At 46.9% G+C, this 23,085-nt stretch overlaps 1 protein-coding gene across 2 annotated transcripts in view; it reads left to right on the forward strand.

Moving 5' to 3' along the window:
- The window catches only part of RAI14 (retinoic acid induced 14), a 309,495-nt gene that overhangs the window by 83,933 nt on the left and 202,477 nt on the right, over positions 1-23,085 (forward strand). The window lies entirely within an intron of this gene.

Genomic DNA, 23,085 nt, shown 5'->3' on the forward strand with positions numbered 1-23,085 from the left:
ATTAGATGGCTTTACTTTAATTTTCACCTATTCCTGCTGAATTGGTCAAGATTTGAGCCGTGGGCAGCCTTGCACCACTCAGTTTAACAGAAGTCAATCTAAAAATCTATTGGGCCGGGTGGGGAATTATTATCCAAACAGTGGCAGCATCAGAGACACTTTAAAAGTCCTTTAAATTCCTTAAACAGGCCATACATTATACAATGTTCTTTCTTTCTTTCAGCCACTGGTTAAAGGAAAGAAAATTGCTCAATTCCTCCATTGACCCATTGAGAGTGTTGGTGGGGGAATCCTTCCCGCTGTGCTGTTGTGTTCTGGGAGGTTTCCGAGCCGTCAGAATACAATGATCACCAATGGCAGCTATAGCCACCGAAAGTGATCACCATAAAAGGCCGGCAGGCTGGTTGTAGTGAAGTTGATTGATGGATGGACTTCAGTATAAATGTCGCTCTGTCTGTGGTCAGACTTAAGCCTCGTACACACGCAACGATTATCAGCCGACCGATCGACCGTCTTTTGTCCAGAGTGGTGTTTTGTTGGTTGGAATGTGCCTAGACTGCACATGAATTTTCTCGGCCAACAAAATTCTACTTCAGAAGTGATGTCATGTGATGGTTTACTTTCCCTGTGTTTTTTCTTTTCTGAGCATGCCCAGTCTTGCTCATCTGATTTTTGTCTGCCAAAATCTGTACTGACTGACGGAAAATCGTCCGTTGTGTTGGCGGCCAACAAAAATTTTATAGCCTGCACACCAGATTTTATTTGGCCGAAAAGTCGGAGTCGGTTGTCGAAAGCATCATACTAACAAGCCGAAAATCAGCCGATCGGACGTTGGCCGAAAATTCATGGCCAATAATCGATGCGTGTGTACGAGGCTTTACTCAAGGGACAACCCGTGTACATTGTAGAATGGTTTCTCATGTGATAATTAGCTGTAAAATACACTCACCGGCCACCTTGTTAGTACCGAGTTGGACTCCCTTTTGCCTTCAGAACTGCCTTCATTCTTCATGGCATAGATTCAACAAGGTGTTGGAAAGATTCCTCAGAGATTTTGGTCTATACTGACATGATAGGATTACGCATTAGCTGCAGATTTGTCAGCTGCACATCTATGATGCGAATCTCCCATTCAACCACATCCCAAAGGTGCTCTATTGGAGGAGATCTGGTGACTGTGGAGGCCATTGGAGTACAGTGACCTCATTGTCGTGTTGAAGAAACCAGTGGTGAGATGATTTGAGCTTTGTGACATGGTGCATTATCCTGCTGGAAGGAGCCATCAGAAGATGGGGACACTGTAGTCATAAAGGGATGGACATGGTCAGCAGCAATACTCAGGGAGGCCGTGGTGATTAAGCGATGCTCAGTTGGTACTAAGGGGCCCAAAGTGTGCCAAAAAAATACCCCCCTCCCCCCCACCATTACACCGCCGCCAGTTTGAACCATTGATACAAGGCAGGATGGATCCGTGCTTTCATGTTGTTTACGCCAAATTCTGACCCTACTATCTGAATGTCGCAGCTAAATTGAGACTCATCAGACCAGGCGATCTTCTATTGTCCAATTTTGATGAGTCTGTGCCAATTGTAGCCTCAGTTTCCTGTTCTTAGATGACAGGAGCGGCACCCGGTGTGGTCTTCTTCTGCTGTAGCTCATCGGCTTCAAGGTTTGATGTGTTGTGCTATCAGAGATGGTATTCTGCATACCTTGGTTGTAACGAGTGGTTGTTTGAGTTATTGTTATCTTTCTATCATCTAAAAACCAGTCTGCTCATTCTCCTCTGACCTCTGATCTCAACAAAGCATTTTCTTCCACACAACTGCCGCTCACTGGATATTTACTCTTTTTTCAGACCATTCTCTGTAAATCCAAGAGATGGCTGTGTGTGAAAATCCCAGTAGATCAGCAGATTTTGAAATGCTCAGACTAACCTGTCTGGCACCAACAACCATGCAATGTTCAAAGTCACTTAAATTCCCTTTCTTCTCCATTCTGATGCTCGGTTTGAATTTCAGCAAGTTTTCTTCACCATGTCTAGATGCCTAAATGCATTGAGTTGCTGCCATGTGATTGGCTGATTAGCAAATTTGTGTTACCAAGCAATTGAACAGGTGTACCTAATAAAGTGGCCGGTGAGTGTATGTGCTTAGTGCATGATCAGTACATGGGTCAGTTATTCCTAATTAGTAGTGCTTAATTGGAAATGTAAATGTAATTAAATGTAATTGTGTTTTGGGCCATGGCTGATGCGGAGTCGGAAGATTAAATGTAATTTCTACAGATAAGTGAATTATGGAGAGCACAGACACACTTCCTTCATTATTTCATATAATACGGAAATAGGACTTCCTCTGCCCATCAGACGAATGGAGTTCATTCATTCCACTCCATCATTCTATGGTGTAATATAGACATGACATGTTAGTGGAAGTTTATGAATGGACGCCATTGATGCTGCGATGTTGTGATGCTGTGTCTAGTCTGAGCATTGCCTGTATGAGTTACTCTTTGTAGAGATTAAAGCAGAACTCCAACCTTACCTCTCCGCCACGACCCACCAGCACACTTCTAGAAGGACCTTTTGTTGAAACTGATTGCCTGCAAACTTGTATCTCACTAATATAACTCTTTTAACCACCCTGGCAGTATTCCTGAGTGTGGCTCGGGGTTAATTTTCAGTACCAAATGCGGTCACCCTGAGCCACACTCGGGATTACCCAAGAATAATGCTCCCCTTCCCTGCGATCCCCCGCCGTCCTTCCTCGCCATCCTTCCCCGCCGTCCTTCCCCGCCGTCCTCCCCGCCGTCCTCCCCACCATCCTTCCTTCCCCGCCATCCTCCCCGTCGTCCTCCCCGCTGTCCTCCCCGCCATTCTCCCCATCGTCCTCCCCGTCGCCCCCCCCCCACCGTCCTCCCCGTCGTCCTTCCCGACGTCCTCCCCGTCGTCCTCCCCCGCCGTCCTTCCAGCCGTCCTCCCCGCCGTCCTCCCCACCATCCTCCCAGCCGTCCTCCCCGCCGTCCTTCCCCGCCGTCCTTCCAGCCCTTCCAGCCGTCCTCCCCGCCGTCCTTCCCCGCCACCCTCCCTGCCGTCCTTCCCTGCCGTCCTTCCCCACCGTCCTCCCCACCGTCCTCCCCGGCGTCCTCCCCATCGTCCTCCCCGCCGTCCTCCCCGTCGTCCTCCCCGTCGTCCTTCCCGTCGTCCTCCCCATCGTCCTTCCCGCCGTCCTCCCCACCGTCCTCCCTTTTGTTCTCCCCGCCGTCCTTCCCCGCCATCCTCCCCACCGTCCTCCCCATCGTCCTCCCCGCCGTCCTTCCCCGCCGTCCTCCCCGTCGTCCTCCCCGTCGTCCTTCCCGTCGTCCTCCCCATCGTCCTTCCCGTCGTCCTCCCCACCATCCTCCCCGCCGTCCTCCCCGTCGTCCTCCCCGCCGTCCTCCCCACCGTCCTCCCTGTTGTTCTCCCCGCCGTCCTTCCCCGCCATCCTCCCCGCCGTCCTTCCCTGCCATCCTTCCCCACCGTCCTTCCCGCCGTCCTCCCCGCCGTCCTTCCCCGCCGTCCTCCCCGTCGTCCTCCCCGTCGTCCTTCCCGTCGTCCTCCCCATCGTCCTTCCCACCATCCTCCCCGCCGTCCTCCCCGTCGTCCTCCCCACCGTCCTCCCTGTTGTTCTCCCCGCCGTCCTCCCCGTTGTCCTCCCTGCCGTCCTTCCCCATCGTCCTCCCCCGTCGTCTTCCCCACCATCTTCCCCGCCCGAACTGGAAAATCACAGGCAGGGCACTGGAAAAGTCACCAGGTGCAATCCTGTGCTGTAATGGGATGATACAGTGTAACCTGTAAGGATCACAGCTTTGTATCATGTCATTTGGTGTATTTACACTTTTGAATTTGCCGCCGGTACCACCCCCCTGCGTTGCAACACTGGCAGGGAAGGGAAGCGGAAGACAGGTGCCGGCACAGAGAGGGAGGACAGCGGAAGTATGCCGGGGGAGGACGGCGGGGGATTGCAGGGGAAGGTGAGTTTTAAAATATAAAACAATAGATTTCCATGCAAAACAATGTATCGCTTTTAGCACGGAAACCCTGACATAATCAGACCGCCAGGGAGGTTAATCTGCCCCAGCTATCCTGAGCCCACCTTCCATTCGTGTCTCCTCTCCTCCTAATCCATACTGTTGCTGCTCACCAATCACAGATATTAGCTTTCTCTGCCATCAATCATCTTGTTTCAGCAGTGATGTAAAAAGAACACATCGCCGGCACCCCTTTATACATGCATGCTCCTTCCTGGGGGCTTCAGACTTTAATGCCTCATGCACACTGGACGATATAAAAATGCCAGTCGCTTTGTAGTGATTTTTCAGCATTTTTTAGCTTTTTTGCATTGGCGTTTTTCAGCATTTTTTGGTGTTTTTAGCTAATAATCACCTCTCTGCTATTTTAGCAACACCGACTTTCCCACAGTGCAATGATTGCCAGAATTGCATCAGATTTAAGTGCAGGGAAAACAGGGTCCTACAACATTTTGGTGCAAGTGTGGATCTTTTTTTCCCTGCATCAAAATCGCATTGCATGGATGTGATGCGATTCTGTCAAACTCACTGCATGTCTTTGGAGTGTGGAAGAAAAGCGGGGAGAAACCCACACAGGCACAACACGCATGCTCCGTGCCGGTAGTGTCGCGGCTGGGATTTGACCAGCGACTCTTTTGCTGCTAGGCAAAAGTCCTAACCACTAGACCACTGTGCTTTTCAATGGCACTTATTCAAATAGATACGACCTAGAGACGCTGTGACTTTGAAAAGGTGATTGCATTACTTTGGTGCGACTTTTGATGCAACATCGACCCATAGAATGTAAAGTTGGTTTGAAAATCGCACCAAAAGTCGCATTAAAATTGCGCTCCAAAGATGCAATGGAGATGGTGCGACTTTGGAGGCGCGCTAATGCGAATGGAGCCTGAAGGTCTCAGATAGGCCCGGGGGGTCAGCCACGCTTTCCCATTAGGGAATCGCCATCTTTGGTGTCCTGCAGAAATGTGTTTTTCATCCTGCGCTCTTTACTCTGACAAGGAGGGAATATGGAAATAGCAGATGTTACAGGAAGATATTATTACACCAGGACACCGCCGGATACTTTCTATAGAGGAATATAAACAATGGCGGAGGTGATAATGGTATCCAGCAAACACTGAAAGTGCCGGATCACACATATGCGATGCGGGAAGCCTGCGAATCCACTGCGGGTTCCCACATCGCATTCAAAACGCAGGCAGTTCACACTGCCATATTTGAATCGCTGGGGGTGTCAATACAAAGTTAACGACACCCCCAAATCAGTTCGTATAATGCAGTGCCAACTGTCAGTTCAGACATGAATCGGATCGCACAAGTGTGAACACCCATGCGATCCGATTCTGGTGCGGACCCAAAAAAGGGTCCTGTGTGAGTTGTGACGGAATCCGATGCAAATTCAGCCATAGAATCTGTATACAATCTGTATGGCTGAACTCGCATCGCACAGACATTGCATGTGATTAGCAGAGCAGTGCGGTGCGAATCCCATGCGATGTCTGATATCACATATATGTGAACCGGCTCTCATACTCAGCAGATCCTCTCAGTCTACCTGGAATGTGAATGATGCATTTAAGATGGATTCAGCAGGATTATCACAGTGCCTCTGACTAGGCTCTTTTCACAGTCCTGTCCTGTACAGAACGGTGTCACCAAGGCAGCCTATAGATTATGACGTTTTATTTCCTTCAATCCAGCGATGTACACAAGAGCCTCGGCTCTCTGGAGACCCCCTCCTCCCTTTCTCAGCAGTGGGAGCCATTGGCTTCTGCTGCTGCCAATCCCAGCCAATAAGCCAATGGGGAGAGAGGGGGTGGGGCCAAGCGGTGGCTCTGTGTGTTAATGGTCATGTAGAGCAGTGGACCAAGAGCAAGTCTGCTTGGGTGCCCCCATAGTCAGCTGCTTGCTGTGAGGGCATCCGGAAGGAGTGAGGAGCGAGGAGCGCTGGCGGGAAACCTGAAAAGAAGAGATCCGGGCTGCTCTGTGCAAAACCCCTCAGCAGGCAAGTCTGACGTGTTTGCTATTTTAAGAAAAAAAATGCCTCTAATATCACTAAGGTAACAGTGAGTTTCCACTGCCGACTTCTCTGCAATGACAGCACTGGGTGTGCAATGTTCTGTCTGTCTGCATTACTCCCGTCTGTCATCTTCCATCTCATCTGTCACTTTCACTTTCCCTTTCACACACACAGGTATTATAGTCAGGGTCTGCTGCTATTGGGTGAGGGGATCTTCAGCCAGGAAGTTGTAGACAATTTAGCTGTGTTACATTAACATGAGGCTGGTATGGTCAGCAGTGTTACATGGAAGGCTGGGACTGATAGAACACAGGGACTGATGGAACACTGAGACTGATGGAATGCTGGGACTGATGGAACACTGGGACTGATGGAACACTGGGACTGATGGAACACAGGGACTGATGGAACACTGAGACTGATGGAACACTGGGACTGATGGAACACTGAGACTGATGAAACACTGAGACTGATGGAAGACTGGGACTGATGGAACACTGGGACTGATGGAATGCTGGGACTGATGGAACACAGGGACTGATGGGACACTGAGACTGATGGAATGCTGGGACTGATGGAAGACTGGGACTGATAGAAGACTGGGACTGATGGAAGACTGGGACTGATGGAACACAGGGACTGATGGAACACTGAGACTGATGGAACACTGGGACTGATGGAACACTGAGACTGATGAAACACTGAGACTGATGGAAGACTGGGACTGATGGAACACTGGGACTGATGGAATGCTGGGACTGATGGAACACAGGGACTGATGGAACACTGAGACTGATGGAATGCTGGGACTGATGGAAGACTGGGACTGATAGAACACTGGGACTGATGGAAGACTGGGACTGATGGAAGACTGGGACTGATGGAAGACTGGGACTGATGGAAGACTGGGACTGATAGAACACTGGGACTGATGGAAGACTGGGACTGATGAAAGACTGGGACTTCCCATGCAGAGTGAAGTTTTTTAGTGACAGTCCTTAGTGGTGTGAGCGGGGGAGGGGTGCCTGGAATGGGATTTGTGTGCGGAGAGGAAGAGACGTGTTTATAAATAGCAGTGAGTCAGTTCTGCTTCTGTGTGACCGCATTACACAGCAGACACTGACAGGCCGCCGCCATCCTCCCTCTACACTGGACACAAAGGATTCTGGATGTTTAGTTTAAGGATTAGCGCGCTTTGTGAAAACGCTGTGCTGTGCCCGCACCCGGGAGGCAGGAAATAATCATCCCTGCAGTGCAGTGTCACATAACATGCGCACAGGAGTTCACACCACATGCAGTCCAGTGCGTTTCTATTCTGCATCAAAAATGCATGGATAGCAGGTTATACAGTGCTTTGCGAAAGTATTCAGCCCCCTTGAACTTTGCGACCTTTTGCCACATTTCAGGCTTCAAACATAAAGATATAAAACTGTAATTTTTTGTGAAGAATCAACAAGTGGGACACAATCATGAAGTGGAACGAAATTTATTGGATATTTCAAACTTTTTTAACAAATAAAAAACTGAAAAATTGGGCGTGCAAAATTATTCAGCCCCCTTAAGTTAATACTTTGTAGCGCCACCTTTTGCTGCGATTACAGCTGTAAGTTGCTTGGGGTATGTCTCTATCAGTTTTGCACATCGAGAGACTGAAATTTTTGCTAATTCCTCCTTGCAAAACAGCTCGAGATCAGTGAAGTTGGATGGAGAGCGTTTGTGAACAGCAGTTTTCAGTTCTTTCCACAGATTCTCGATTGGAATCCGGTCTGGACTTTGACTTGGCCATTCTAACACCTGGATATGTTTATTTGTGAACCATTCCATTGTAGATTTTGCTTTATGTTTTGGATCATTGTCTTGTTGGAAGACAAATCTCTGTCCCAGTCTCAGGTCTTTTGCAGACTCCATCAGGTTTTCTTCCAGAATGGTCCTGTATTTGGCTCCATCCATCTTCCCATCAATTTTAACCATCTTCCCTGTCCCTGCTGAAGAAAAGCAGGCCCAAACCATGATGCTGCCACCACCATGTTTGACAGTGGGGATGGTGTGTTCAGGGTGATGAGCTGTGTTGCTTTTACGCCAAACATAACGTTTTGCATTGTTGCCAAAAAGTTAGATTTTTGGTTTCATCTGACCAGAGCACCTTCTTCCACATGTTTGGTGTGTCTCCCAGGTGGTTTGTGGCAAACTTTAAACGACACTTTTTATGGATATCTTTAAGAAATGGCTTTCTTCTTGCCACTCTTCCATAAAGGCCAGATTTGTGCAGTATAGGACTGATTGTTGTCCTATGGACAGAGTCTCCCACCTCAGCTGTAGATCTCTGCAGTTCATCCAGAGTGATCATGGGCCTCTTGGCTGCATCTCTGATCAGTCTTCTCCTTGTATGAGCTGAAAGTTTAGAGGGACGGCCAGGTCTTCGTAGATTTGCAGTGGTCTGATACTCCTTCCATTTCAATATTATCGCTTGCACAGTGCTCCTTGGGATGTTTAAAGCTTGGGAAATCTTTTTGTATCCAAATCCGGCTTTAAACTTCTCCACAACAGTATCTTGGACCTGCCTGGTGTGTTCCTTGTTCTTCATGATGCTCTCTGCGCTTTAAACGGACCTCTGAGACTATCACAGTGCAGGTGCATTTATACGGAGACTTGATTACACACAGGTGGATTCTATTTATCATCATTAGTCATTTAGGTCAACATTGGATCATTCAGAGATCCTCACTGAACTTCTGGAGAGAGTTTGCTGCACTGAAAGTAAAGGGGTTGAATAATTTTGCACGCCCAATTTCTCGGTTTTTTATTTGTTAAAGTTTGAAATATCCAATAAATTGCGTTGCACTTCATGATTGTGTCCCACTTGTTGTTGATTCTTCACAAAAAATTACAGTTTTATATCTTTATGTTTGAAGCCTGAAATGTGGCAAAAGGTCGCAAAGTTCAAGGGGGCCAAATATTTTCGCAAGGCACTGTATGGTTTCCAATGGTATAGTTCACACCAGTGCGGTCAGTTCCAGAAAAAAAAGGAGAACGGGCTGCGTTTTTTCTGCGGTGGATTTTACTGGAATGCGGTAAAATGCACCTAAACACACCAAAACGCACTGGAACACACATGTCCCTATTTAAGGGTAAGAAAAAAGAGGAGGAAAAAATGCACTGGAATGCATCAAAAACATGGAAAAAACGCACATGCAGAAAAGCTGCGTTTCTATGGTGTGAACTGGCTCTTACAGCGGAGAATAGAGGGAACATAACGCACCCTCAGGACCGGTTCATACCACATGCAGTCCAGTGCATTTTTTTTTCTGCACCAAAAACCAGTGCGGTCAGTTGCAGTGCGTTCCAGTTCCAGAAAAAAAAAGAAGAACATTCTCAATTTTTTCTGTACTGGATTGTTCTGGACACAGTAAAACATATAAAAAAAATGCACTGGAATGCACTGGAACGCATCAAAAACGCACTGGACCCCAGTACAGTTAAAAAAAAAAAGAAAGAAAAAAGCATCTGGAAACGCATCAAAAACGCACTGGAACGGGTCAAAAACGCGTTAAAACCGTTCATACAGAAAGACATCCGGAACGCATGTGGAGTGCGTTGTTGTGGTGTGAACCAGTCCTCAGAGTCTCTTTAGTTGAACCCGTCCCAGCTGATTGTCAGGCCTCGGGAGCATGGAATGTTGGGATGCCGCTTTTCATATAATTGCATAAAGCTCAGAGCCTATAACACCCTGCATGGATAATTTACCCAGCCCGTAATACCCCTTTATTACAAGGACAGTATTCCGTTCTGTGATATTTTGACTGACAATTAATCCATCATGCAAACCTGCACCAAAATGTATTTTATATAATTTATTTGAGACAGATAGACCTTTCTATAGTGCTATTTAAAGCCCAACTCCGGGAAACTTTAAACTTTTCACTTGCAGTGAGGCTGTAGTGGGGGCACATCCCAACCCTTTACTTACCCAATCCTCTGCATTACTAGACTGGTCCCTGCAGAGTGTTCTCCCCCATGAGCCAGCAGTTTAGGGCCATGAAATCATGAAGACTTATGTGTATCCAAAGCCCTGCATTGGACGTGAAGGGAGGTTTGGTGGGGGGGGGGGGGGGCTCCATTTTTCTAGGGGAGAGATGAAACAGTTTTCCTTAGCCAATCCTTCGCTCCCCCAGCAGATGGCGCTTCCCCATGCTTCATAAGTGGGCCAACCAAAAAAAAAAAAATATTGGGGTTTTGGCTGATAGCTTCAGCTCTAACCCCAATAAAATATGTCCAAACTGCGACGTTTATATACGTATTGCGGTCAGCAAGTGGACAGAGAAGGATCGCTCATTGGGAAGACATTGGAACATACAATAGAATAATACAAAGAGAACACGAGCTCAGATTCCGTTTAGGTCACCAAATATTGACAATTCTTCCTGCGCCCCGCCAGCTTTGTTTAGCAGATTGGGATTTAATAAAATGTGATATTTTTCGCGGTTTTGCGCTGGAAAATCTCCCAGACCTAAAAATACTCTGAAACGGGAAGAGCTGCCACGTTACACGGCCCCGACTTCCCAGCTCTAATATCTTCTAATAAATGATAGCTGCAGACAAATGAGGGGAAAAACTTGTCCGGCAGACGCTGATCTCTCACAAACACCAAAGCACGGGGAGAGTGGCGAATTCCTGAGCAGCGGAGCAGGACAAAGACGGGAACAGGATTTCCTGACCTACAATATGATGATGACCTGGAGACCAGTGCGGGGATTTCCACACAGGCCACCGTATGCTGAACCCGCAGACAGGGAACCTCTTCTTCTTCCTTTTAGATCTATCATCGGAATAGGATCAGATGAAAGGATAACTAAACCCACAACATAATGTAATATATTACAGCTTACCACTTCCTAGATGTGGTGGCTGCATTCGTTTTACTTTCTCAGGCTAAGAACATTTTCTAAGCAATTCTTTTGATCCTGCCAGAAATGCAGCATTCGTGTCACTTCTTGTGAGCCGAACTGACACCCAATCTTATTTTCTTTCTGTAAACTACTAATCCCATCAACCCGCATGTAATGGAGATGAACAAAGGCAGACATGTTTGAAGTTCAGTCTGGGTGACAACCATGGATCCTTACAAAAATACAGCCATTTCAGGCTAACTACATTTAAAGTGGTAAACCTCAGACATGAAATATGAATGTAGCACTGACCCCGTAGGGCCTACTGGATAATGACTTGACAGGCTTCCCCAATTACCAGCATGCGGTTATCTTGAGATATAGTTCATTGATCCCTCCTTGCTCCTGATGGCTCGTCACACAATAAACAGTCTAGGGATGGTGGTTTTTTTATGTTTATTTGGAACTTTGATGGGAGAAGAGAATAGTGGGATACTCCAATTTAAACTATATACATCAGCTGAGGACATCTATCTCTAGACCTCATAGGTTGATTGAAAACAACTGGGCTGCTTGATCCACATCGCCACAAGTGGGAAAAAGAGTTAAGTTTCTTGCTCTTAACTTCCTAGCAAACAACTTAATGGATGAACTTATCTTCAGGACACTCTTACTAGCATCCACTTTCAACTGACACCCGTCCACTGACTATCCTAGGACCAGGGGTGGCCCCCCTCAGGTCAGGCCCCTTGACACAAGATTCTGTACTCACTGTACTGCAGGAACAGATCCTCCAGTGTCTCCCCTCTGTCAGCTCCTCTGGACCTCTGGGTTCAGTTCCTCACTGCTACTCTCCAGGCCCTCAGGACGACCCCATGAGGCCACATGGCGCCTCTAAAGAGGAGGAGGAGGCAGCCGCCCCCTCCCTCCGGAACTCTGCTCTCCAGACGAAAGACCCCAAACACATGTGCTCCTGGCATTTATACAGTATCCCTGCATGCACCGAGGGACTTTCCTCTGCCAAATCACCAGGGCTCTATCAAATCCCATGCACCCATTCGTCAGGTTTACTCCCACTGTCCAACACGCCTCCCTATTGGACCAATGTGAAACACTCTCTTGACAGAATGGGTGAATCCTGAGCACAATGAGCAGACCTCACTAACAGATCCTGCTCTCTGGTAAGCAGAGAACAATATAGATTTATCTACAGCTCTTTTAGTAAGCAGACAGAGCTCAAACTATACTTTCTCACTAGAACCTACCTAGGAGGGTGATACATGAACAAAGCATATCTATCTATAGCAGGGGTCTCCAAACTTTCTAAAGGAAGGAGCAGTTTACTGCCCTTCAGACTTTAGGAGGCTGGACTGTGCCCAGTAGGAGTAAACAATGCCTGATCGTTGGTATTGGGGGAGAAATAGTTGGTGTAAGCGGAAGGAATAGCAGACATCCCAAGTCTCCCGCAAGTTGCGGGAGTCTCCCGCCTTTTGCCAGTGGCTCACGGACACCCGCAAGTGCCGTGCAATCTCCCGGCTGCCGCGGGAGACTTAGGATGTCTTCACCTCTCACAAGTACACACAGAGCTCCCAGTGTAGACACAAGCCTGCCGCCCATCCTCCCCTCTCTAGTAAACACACACATACTGCGGTGAGCACTCTGAAGTAATCTCTGGACAGATACCGAAGCAAAATCACATTCAGCTTCCCCACGCCGAGCCGACTACCTGACAGCGTGGAACGCACAAACTCACACATGCGTTCCATGCGGACTTCAAGACCCGAGGAGTCCTTGCAGGGCGATAGTTAACATGACGTTAGTGCTAGTGTTAACCTTTACCTGAAACGTCCTAACGTACCATGACTGCCGTTGGTGATGTGAATAATATTATCTGGAAATATGGCGTGGTTGATTGAGGGCTATCTCTTAGGGAAGGGTGAATGTGCTTTGCTGTTGGTATATGGTGCTGCCGAGTCCCTGACTGCCTAGGAGAAAACTGAAAAGTTTGAAGTGGGCGGGAACAGAGAGGATAGCCAGAGAATTGCACAGAACCAGGTATATGGAGGTCTGGGATTATTTCTCTTATTACACACTGATTATGGGGCAAGTATTAGTGCAATGGAGGGTCTAATGTGCTAGGCCTTGCTGGGACTTGTAGTACAGCCCACACAGATGTCTGTAATATGACAGTCATTGCAGACTGGGGCTCATTACTGGGCTGGTGGAGACATTTCTACAAGGGCTGATCACTGGCTAAGCTGTGCTCTGCGTGTTATTAATATTATCTTTAATTTTAATATCTCTCAGAAGAAGTAAACCTTGGTATACTGATTCCATTTAATTTGAGCATCCTATAGTTGTGTTAAATTGGGGGGGGGGGGGGTGGCGCGGGAAGGGCGCGGCGGCGCGGAGTGCCACCTCCCTGAAATGAGTTTGTGCAGGTTGGGATGTCTGGAATAGTGCCCTATTTTTGTTGTCAATGGAAGGAATTATGCCTCATTATAGGGTTTAGGTGGCAGGAATAATGCCTCAAGGGCCAGATAAGGGCAAGCAAAGGGTCGAATCTGGCCCCAGGGCCGCATTTTGGAGACCACTGCTCTATAGTGTGTTTTTGTCTCAATTAGGAACACTTTTAAGTGTCCGTTCTGTCTGCTGCTTTGTTCCTCTGTTATCAACATAAATCGCTTCTGACATGTTTTCCTGACACCAAGAGAAAAATGGTGATGGGAAGGGACCTCCAGCTGATTGACAGCCTCTGCTCTGTCCATTCCCTCCAATCAGCTGTCAGAGGTCTCCTCACTGAGCTCTACAGAGTGACATTTCAGCTCTCCTTCCCCATTTTTCTGAACTCTCAAGCAAGCTTTAAACCTTTCACACTTTAAACAAATGTAGAGAAGAAAGGCTGCAGATAGACAGATACAACTTATGTAGGAGGATTTGTTTCATCTCTGTGTTTTTGTCTTTGAGTTTAGATACTCTTTAAAGGGGGTTTATGGTCTATTTTTGGTTATTATTTATTGTTGTTTTTACAAGATTTCTCTTGCTTTTTTAAATTGTAGATAGGCAGCACAGTAGTTTAGCGAAGAGCACTTCGTGCAGCAATGGGGTCTTGGGTTTAAATCCCTACCAGAACACTATCTGTATGGAGTTTGCATGTTCTCATTGTGCCTGCGTAGGTTTCCTCTGGGTACTTCGGTTTCCTCCCACACTCCAAAGACAGGCAGCTAGGTAATTGGCTCTTGTCTAAGTTGGCCCTAGTATATGTATGCAGTTTAAAAAATCCCAATTGCACCTTCCTATGGCAAAAAAAAGTAAGAATAGAAGTGCACCAAAGAGTGCAATGTAGTCATAGCAGTAGTGGGACTAAATGTGGAAATCTGCAGAGAAGAAAGAAACACATTGCTTTCAGTGAACTGGCCAACACTTTGCCTAGCATTGGAAGAAGAGCTGGCCAACTCACTGACTTGCATTGGAAGAAGAGCTGATCAACACACCAACTAGCATTGGAAGAAGAGCTGGCCAACACATTGACTAGTATTGTAAGAAGATCTGGCCAACACATTTACTAGCATTGGAGGAAGAGCTAACCAACACATTGACTAGCATTAGAAGAAGAGCTGGCCAACACACTGACTAGCATTGGAAAAAGAGCTGGCCAACACATTGACTAACATTAGAAGAAGAGCTGGCCAACACATTGACTAGCATTGGAAGAACAGCGGGCCAACACATTGACTAGCATTAAAAGAAGAGTTGGCCAATATATTGACTAGCATTGGAAGAAGATCTGGCCAACACATTGACTAGTATTGGAAGAAGTGTTGGCCAACACATTAACTAGCACTGGAAGAAGGAGCAGTAAAGCACAACAAATGTGCAGCACTGCAAAGCAAGGAGAGCCTCCATACAGTATATATAATGAGCAAAGATGACGGCCAACACCTTACCATTACAAACTATACCCATAGCCCAGCTCATAGTAAAGCTACAGGTTCACTGTATTGCCAGCTCTAGCAGCTGTACTACGTAATTCTCTTCCTTTTGTTCCCATGCGCCATCCCCTTTGGTTTTTAGAAATACTCAGCTTGGAACTCACATAAGACCCCCCACCCCCCATAGGACAATGCTAGGTGCCTGTGCAGTGAACTAACATCCTCCTTCATACCCGTACCAGGTATGTTACTTTCACTTCCTAAGGGGAACAGAGAGGCATTAGACAGAGGGAAGGGAAAGTGAATCTAAGCTACTAGTGGGGCCGTTGTTAAAGTAAACCTGTTGCTTTGACCTGTATGGACAGATGCACTTTGAAGCGGTATTAAACCCAAAACCAAAATTATATTATATTGCAGCTTACCAGTCATTAGATGTGGCTTTCTTTCGTCTATGTTCCCCTCTGTTTTCACCTGGTAATCTGGTCAGTAACACCTCCTGCATTAGAGTGCCCCCACTCTGGATGAAGGAGCATAGGGGAAACAGTAACCTATTGGTAACCTGCAATAAATTACATTTTTAGATTTGGGTTTATTATTGCTTTAAGAAACACTGCAATCTTAGCTTTCTTTAAAGCCTGCAGTGTAAAATCTTAGATGAAACTCAGAGTTTAGTAAACCTAAGGACATTGCTGGGGATGCCATGTGTCACACATTAGACTTCCTGTAGCTTGACCTCTATGCAGAGCTCTGGTTGGAGCAATGAGCCAAGTACAGGAGCAGGAAGGACAGTGAGCAATATTCAAACAATGACTAGCTGTAGATACAATTACAAAGTTGATCTTTTGATACTGTTAAATGTCAAAATGGCTGTACTAATTATAGTATATTATTTTTAACAAAAGTGGAGATATCTGTTGTTACTCTTTTAAATAACAGGGTGGATGGGTTTTAAAAGCCAAATCAGAAAGGAGCTTATGGTCTTTAAGTCAGTTTAGGAGAGGCTTGTCTGTTTATGAGGAAGGAGGAGATGAAAAAACTGCTAGATCAAAGCACTCAGAGCTCTATAAAAGACATGATTTAGGATCAGTCATCTTAAGTTGTATGGAAATAGCGAATAAATATTTGCTATTGTCACACTGACTTTCCTCCCAGCCAATCAGGAAGAGGGTTGTGAGACCCCTTTCCCGACTGGCTAAAAGGAGAAGCGATCTCACTGGGCAGTTGCCAGGAAGAGGCAGAAGAGACACGGCTGGAGGAGAAGCACAGCGGCTCAGCCATCCAGAACTCCCCGGGTCGGAAAGGAGGAAGAAGGATGCAAGAAGGCAGGCTGTTCGGGGGGGGGGAGGGAATGTGTTGGCGACCGACCGACCGTTGGGGGGGGTGCACTGGTTATCGCCCCCAAATAACCGATCACCAGCCGCCACTGATCCTTGCTGAACAGTGCAGATGGACAACTCCAGCTGCTGGCCTTTTGCATTCTGACATCTGGTCGTAGTGGCTGTCAGAACACCTAAGCAGTGTCTGCATCTGATTTGACGCAGCTGCTGATCAGTCAGAAATTTTCCTGCAGGCTCCTTCAGCATCGTTTAGCCTGCCTAACAGGTTCTTTCCTCCGTACTAAACATTGTGGATGGACGAATCCCCCTACTGGGCTTTTGCATTCTGACAGCTGGTGGTGGTGAATGTCAGAACTCACGAACAGGGGCTGCATCTGATTGGACACAGACACTGTTCGGTTGAAAAATTTTCTGCAAGCTTCTTTAACAAAAGTCGATCAAATTTTTATGAAATAGAGCAGGGTCCGCAGGGACACCCACTGGGCAAATTTTAACTGGTTCAACAGGAACCAGATGTCATTCGCTCAGTGTATGGCCAACTTTAGGGTTTAAATCTGCTAAGTGTATATCCAGAAGGTTTGGATATTTGAGGACACCACTTCCCCTCATCTAATACTTTAGCATAATGTATGTCCGTCCGTCACCTCTTGTGTTAGCCTAGTCATGGTTAGAACAGCACCCTGGCTGATGCCCATGCAGCATGGTTACGTCTTTCCCCTTAATGCATCAGTGGCCATGTATATTCATGGTAGGACTCTGCAGGTCAAGTGGAAGCTCCAACAGCAAACCCTTCACATGCCAGCTGCTACCAACAGCAAAGCATCATTCAATAGAACAGGGAAAGACGACTAGGGACCACCTGAATCATGCCAGTGGACCACCATTTATCTGCTGGCCTCAGTTTAAGCAACAACGCTGGCCATACACTAGTAGATTTTTAAACAAACATTCATACCAACATTCTCAGAGCACATTCAAATGTTGTTCGAAAGTTTGATTTTGGAATGAATGTATTTTTCCAAAAACCACGTTTACTGTTCATTTGTTCCAAACTTTTCCAATCTGGTCTTACGACTTTTCTTGTCACTTCAGTCAAAAATGCTCATCAATTTGACTCCACTAATAATTCGAAAAATCTAATGAACGCCCTGAAACCGAAGTTTTCAAACAAAATTCTTCTGGTCAGCTGTAGATGAAAAGTCTTACACATACTCACACAAGAGCTAACGTTACCAATGCTCAAGTAGCAGGTTTAGTACTATATATACTTTGTAATTAGGCTTGTACTTACCTTGATCTTTTAATGGCAGGCTTTACTAAATTGCATGGATGATGGTTTTTTGAAGCTTTGATGTTTTCTTTTTTTTAACTTCTTATATATATATCTATCATAATATTGGACCTGGACTTTCTTTTTTTTGTACTCAAATGTACCTAAATAGACCTCTCTTGGGGTTTATATAATTGAAATGCTTTCATATTACCTTTCTGTTAACAGAAAAAGCTGTCCAGAATTTGGAACATAGTCTTTGGAAAATTCATACAAAATTCTCATTTTGTATATGTGTGAATGTGCTCGCGTATGTGTGAACCCGGCCTTAGAAATTTTCCATCCAGCTCTTCAAATTTTCTTGTCACTGCGGTTGAAAACGAGTGTCGATTTGACCCCACTAATGATTAGAAAAAGGAACTAACATTCTTTTTCTTATAATTTTAATTTGAAATTCTACCCACCTATGTCCTGCTTTAGAGGTTCATGTAAAAAGCAACTTTTTGACCATACTACCAAAAAATAAAAAACAAATAGAGCTTAGAACACTTAAAGAGGTTGTACACCGAGAAAAATGTTTTTTCTCTTCTTTACATCCTGAAAGAGAAACCCATAATGAGCTAGTATGCATCGCATACTAGCTCATTATGAAATACTTACCTTAGAACGAGCCCCCGCCGTGCCGTCCGCTTACCTGTATGACGGGCGACATGTATAGTCGCCCGTCTTCCGGGATCGCGGCATCCGGCCATCTGATTGGCCGGAGCCCCGGTGACGTCACTCCCGCGCACGCGCGCGGGAGCCGACGGTCACGGCACGGGGCTCTGAAGGAACGGCACGATCTGCCGTTCCTTCAGAGCGCATGCGCCAGTGACGTCACTGGCTGCATTAAAGGTAAATATCTCCTAAACGGTGCATGTTTAGGAGATATTTACAGTACCTATAGGTAAGCCTTAATATATGCTTACCTATAGGTACAACTTCCTGAGGAGGGTTTACTTCCTCTTTAAAGCGTTTGTAAACCCTAAAAAAACCCTAAGATCCTGTTCCTTTAAGGCATGAATAGGCGCACAGAGCTTGTGCAATGCATCTCTTCTTTTCCTATATTGTAATAAACCTGGTTGATCCTGCCAGTTCCTATGTCCCTCTGCTGACCACGGTTTATCATGGCTGCTGAGCCCTGATTACCGTGGTCAGCTTATATGCCTCCGTCATCGACAGCTCTCCCCTCTCCTCTGACAGTCTCTCCCCTCTCCCCCGTCCCTCCCTGTCGGCATGAGAGCTCTTTCCTCTCTGCCTCTGCTGACCACGGTTTATCATGGCTGCTGAGCCCTGATTACCTTGGTCAGCTTATATGCATCCGTCATCGACAGCTCTCCCCTCTCCTCTCACAGTCTATCCCCTCTCCCCTGTCCCTCCCTGTCAGCATGAGAGCTCTTTCCTCTCCTCCTCTGCTGACCACGGTTTATCATGGCTGCTGAGCCCTGATTACCGTGGTCAGCTTATATGCCTCAGTCATCGACAGCTCTCTCCTCTCCTCTGACAGTCTCTCCCCCGTCCCTCCCTGTCGGCATGAGAGCTCTTTCCTCTCCGCCTCTGCTGACCACGGTTTATCATGGCTGCTGAGCCCTGATTACCATGGTCGGCTTATATGCCTCCGTCATCGACAGCTCTCCCCTCTTCTCTGACAGTCTCTCCCCCGTCCCTCGCTGTTGGCATGAGAGCTCTTTCCTCTCCGCCCCTCCGCCTCTTTTCAGCTGCATAATGCAGAACATATCAATGTATCCCATGCAGATATGCTGCCATTAATGAAAGTGTCAGTATTAGTTAGAAATTAAAAGGCTAAATACAGTTTCTGACAACGCAGCTGTGTGGTCATGTGATCCCCCTGTGCTGGCTGGCCTCGATCAATGGAAAGAAGCGGGAGGGTTAGGGGTTCCCTCCAGTGGCTGGCTGATGTCACAGGGGAATCTCGGCCCCTCCCAGGAGACCGCACAGCTGCAGTGTCAGAAAAGGTATTTAGCATTTTCATTTCCAACAAACACTTACACTTTTGCTAATGGCAGCATATCTGCATGGGAAACATGTAAAGTCATATAGTGACTTTACAAACACTTTTTTTAATCGGCCAGCTGAATTTCAATCCATGTACGGGCAGTCTGATTGTACCCAAGCCAATCCATTGATCAACTTGGGTAAAAGAAGCCTGTCAGGATGTAATGGCTATAGCCATTAGCAGTAATCATTGTGTCCCCTGGTTCAGGAAGGCTCCCTGAACCCCCCCAATGGCAGAACACAATATCGTTGTGGGAAGAATTCCTCGACAGGCTGGCTGAAGTTGATTTATGAATGGATTTCAGTACAATCAGCCTTCCCATAGACAGATTGAAATTCATCTGGTTCAGTAGGTCATCTATGGCTGGCTTAGGTCTATAAATTGTATCCCGAGGTCTATGAAAAGCCATTTCTTAAAGTGGTCATAGATTTAAAATCAACCTATTCAGCAGGAACAGGCCAAATTTCGATCTGTCTACGGGTAGGCTGGTTGTACTGAAGTCGATCCAAAGATTAACTTCAGTACAACCAACCTTTGTTTTTTTGTTTTTTTTGCCCAATCACTACTGGTGACTATATCTGCCAGCAGTGATCATTGTATTCTGCTGGTGGGGAAGACTCTGCATTGGCAGAACATAATCCCGCTTGGGAGGAGGGATTCCATCATCAATACTGACTGTGTTGAAGGGGGAATTGATCAGTTTTCTTTCCTTCAACCCGTAGTTGAAAGAAAAAAAAATTGCATAAGGCATGAGCTGCCTTAGGGTCCTTTCACACGGGCGATCTGATCCGATCCGCCTGTCAATTTTTCAGGCGGACCTGATCGGATGCTCCATGCATCCCTATGGGGCAGCGGATGTCAGTGGTGACATGTCCGCTGACATCCGCTGCACTCCGATCCTGTCTGTGAAATCCGGACGGATGGAAACCCTATTTTCCATTCTGATAGGCGGTCCGTTCTCATCCGATCTCCCCATAGAGGACAGCGGAGACCTGACAGCTCCATCTGCGCACACAGAGTGGAGACGGAGCTGTCATCCGCCTGCTCAGCGGGGATCGGCGAATCGATCCCCCGCTGAGCAGAATGGACCTCGTCGGGCGGTTCGCCGTGTGAAAGGACCCTAAGGGCTCTTTCACACATGGAGTCCGTCGGACGGACTCCGTTTTTCTTAGCGGGGGATCGATCCGCCGCTGAGCAGAACGGACCTCGTCGGGCGGTTCGCCGTGTGAAAGGACTCTAAGGGCTCTTTCACACATGGAGTCCATCGGACGGACTCCGTTTTTTTTAGCGGGGGATCGATCCGCCACTGAGCAGAACGGACCTCGTTGGGCGGTTCGCCATGTGAAAGGACCCTAAGGGCTCTTTCGCACATGGAGTCCGTCGGACGGACTCCGTTTTTTTTAGCGGGGGATCGATCCGTTGCTGAGCAGAACGGACCTCGTCGGGCGGTTCGCCGTGTGAAAGGACCCTAAGGGCTCTTTCACACATGGAGTCCGTCGGATTGACTCCGTTTTTCTTAGCGGGGGATCGATCTGCCGTTTCCCCGCTGAGCAGGAGGATGAAAGCTGTTCTCCGTACTGTGTGGAGACACAGCTGTCAGGTCCCCATGCATCTCTATGGGGGAATCGGATGGGAACGGACCATCGGCCCGTTCTCATCTGATCCTATCCCATCCGATTCGCTGGACGGATGGAAAATAGGGTTTCCACCCATCCAGATTTGACGGATCGGATGTCAGTGGACATGTCTCCGCTGACATCTGGTGCCCCATAGAGATGCATGGGGGGGACCGTTCAGATCCGCCAACAAAAACTGACAGGCGGATCTGAACGGTCCGCCTGTGTGAAAGGGGCCTTAGTTAGAGTGGCAGAGAAGGGCAGGAATGATGGATTGGGATGAAGAAATCTGTACGCACCGACCTGCATTCCCAACTGATTGGATTGGGTCTAACGTGTTCTCTGACATTTGTGTTTAGACTGCATTTCTTTCGAACGTCTTAAAAGAGCAGCCTCCCCGAGGTGTCTTATGATAAGTGATTTGATTTCCCGGAGCTGATTATGTCATTTGAACATCTGCTCAGCTGTAAATAATTTTGATGCTTGGCATTAGGTTTCCTCCTTATAAGTCCTCCTTGGGAGGAGTGGAGCTAGTTGAGGCCGCCGCGTTCAGCAGGTGTGGACATGTATGTTGGATGATGGTGTCACACCGCTGCCAACAGACAGAGACTGCGGAGTATACAGTCAACGTGTGTTTGTGACTCATTGTCCTTTGAAGAATGGCTTGGGACCTTGTAGTACAGAAGCCTACAATAAAACATCAACAAAATACAGTTAAAGCTAATGCACAAAGCTATCAATTTTATATTACTTTTATACCATTCCTAGTTGTCTTGTGTAATCTCTCCATTGTATAATACATCGGCCTTTTCCTCCATATCTCCAACTTCCTGCGATGAGAACAGCGAGGGACAGCTTTCATCTCCAGAATATTTCCATTATTGTGTAGCTATAAGGATTTAGATTGTAAGCTTCATGAACAGGGCCCCCCTATTCCTACTGTATTGAACTGTATTGTAGGTGTACTGTCCCCCTCTACATTGTAAAGTGTTGTGCAAACTATTGGTGCTATATAAATACTGGATAATAATAATAATATAATAATCCAGGTTCTACTGCACAATAAGGCTACGTTCACATGTCAGCGTAGCGATCGCGGGCAGAATCACCACGATTCTGTCCGCGATCCGGAAATCATTGCAAATCGCAGGACACCTGTGCGTTGCCCGTGATTTGTAATAGCACCCCAAACGCTGTGCGATGTTGCCGCGATTTGCGCCTGCTGAATCGCGGTAACATCGCGCAGAACAAATTGCGGGACACATTATGCCCAAAGAAGGTACAAGAGCTTCTTTGGGGCGCAATGTTACCGCGATTCGGCAGGCGCAAATCGCGGCTACATCGCACAACGTTTGGGGTGCTATTGCAAATCACGGGCAACGCACAGGCGTCCCGCAATTTGCAATGATTTCCGGATCGTGGGCAGAATTGCGGTGATTCTGCCCGCGATCGCTGCGCTGACATGTGAATGAAGCCTAACGCATTTCACTGTAATGAGAAAAATATACCCCAGTACACCGAGGTAGTGCAGCACAATGCACTTATGTTCGCACGCTAAACTGGTTTACATGTGTGGTGTGCCGCATTTGGAAAAATTTGGTTAAAAATGGATCCTTAGGTGAAAGACACATCTGGACACCCTTGTGGTCATAGTTCCATCTTTTCCAATGGAGGAAAAAAAAACAGATCAGAACACTTAATGGCCGTAAAACACTTTTTTTTAAGCATTTATAGACAGCCGCAGACTTGACATTTAGCATAAAAAAATAATTAAATAAATCACTGCCACTAATATACAAATTATTCAACATACTGGTATTTGGGTATCCACAGAAATCACATTCTGGTATTTCTCCAGCATCAATAATGGAAATATTAGTTTTGGGAGGACCGGCCCTTT

The sequence above is a fragment of the Pelophylax lessonae genome (genome assembly GCF_965119305.1).
Source record: "Pelophylax lessonae genome assembly, chromosome: 1".
In the NCBI taxonomy this organism is placed as follows: domain Eukaryota; kingdom Metazoa; phylum Chordata; class Amphibia; order Anura; family Ranidae; genus Pelophylax; species Pelophylax lessonae.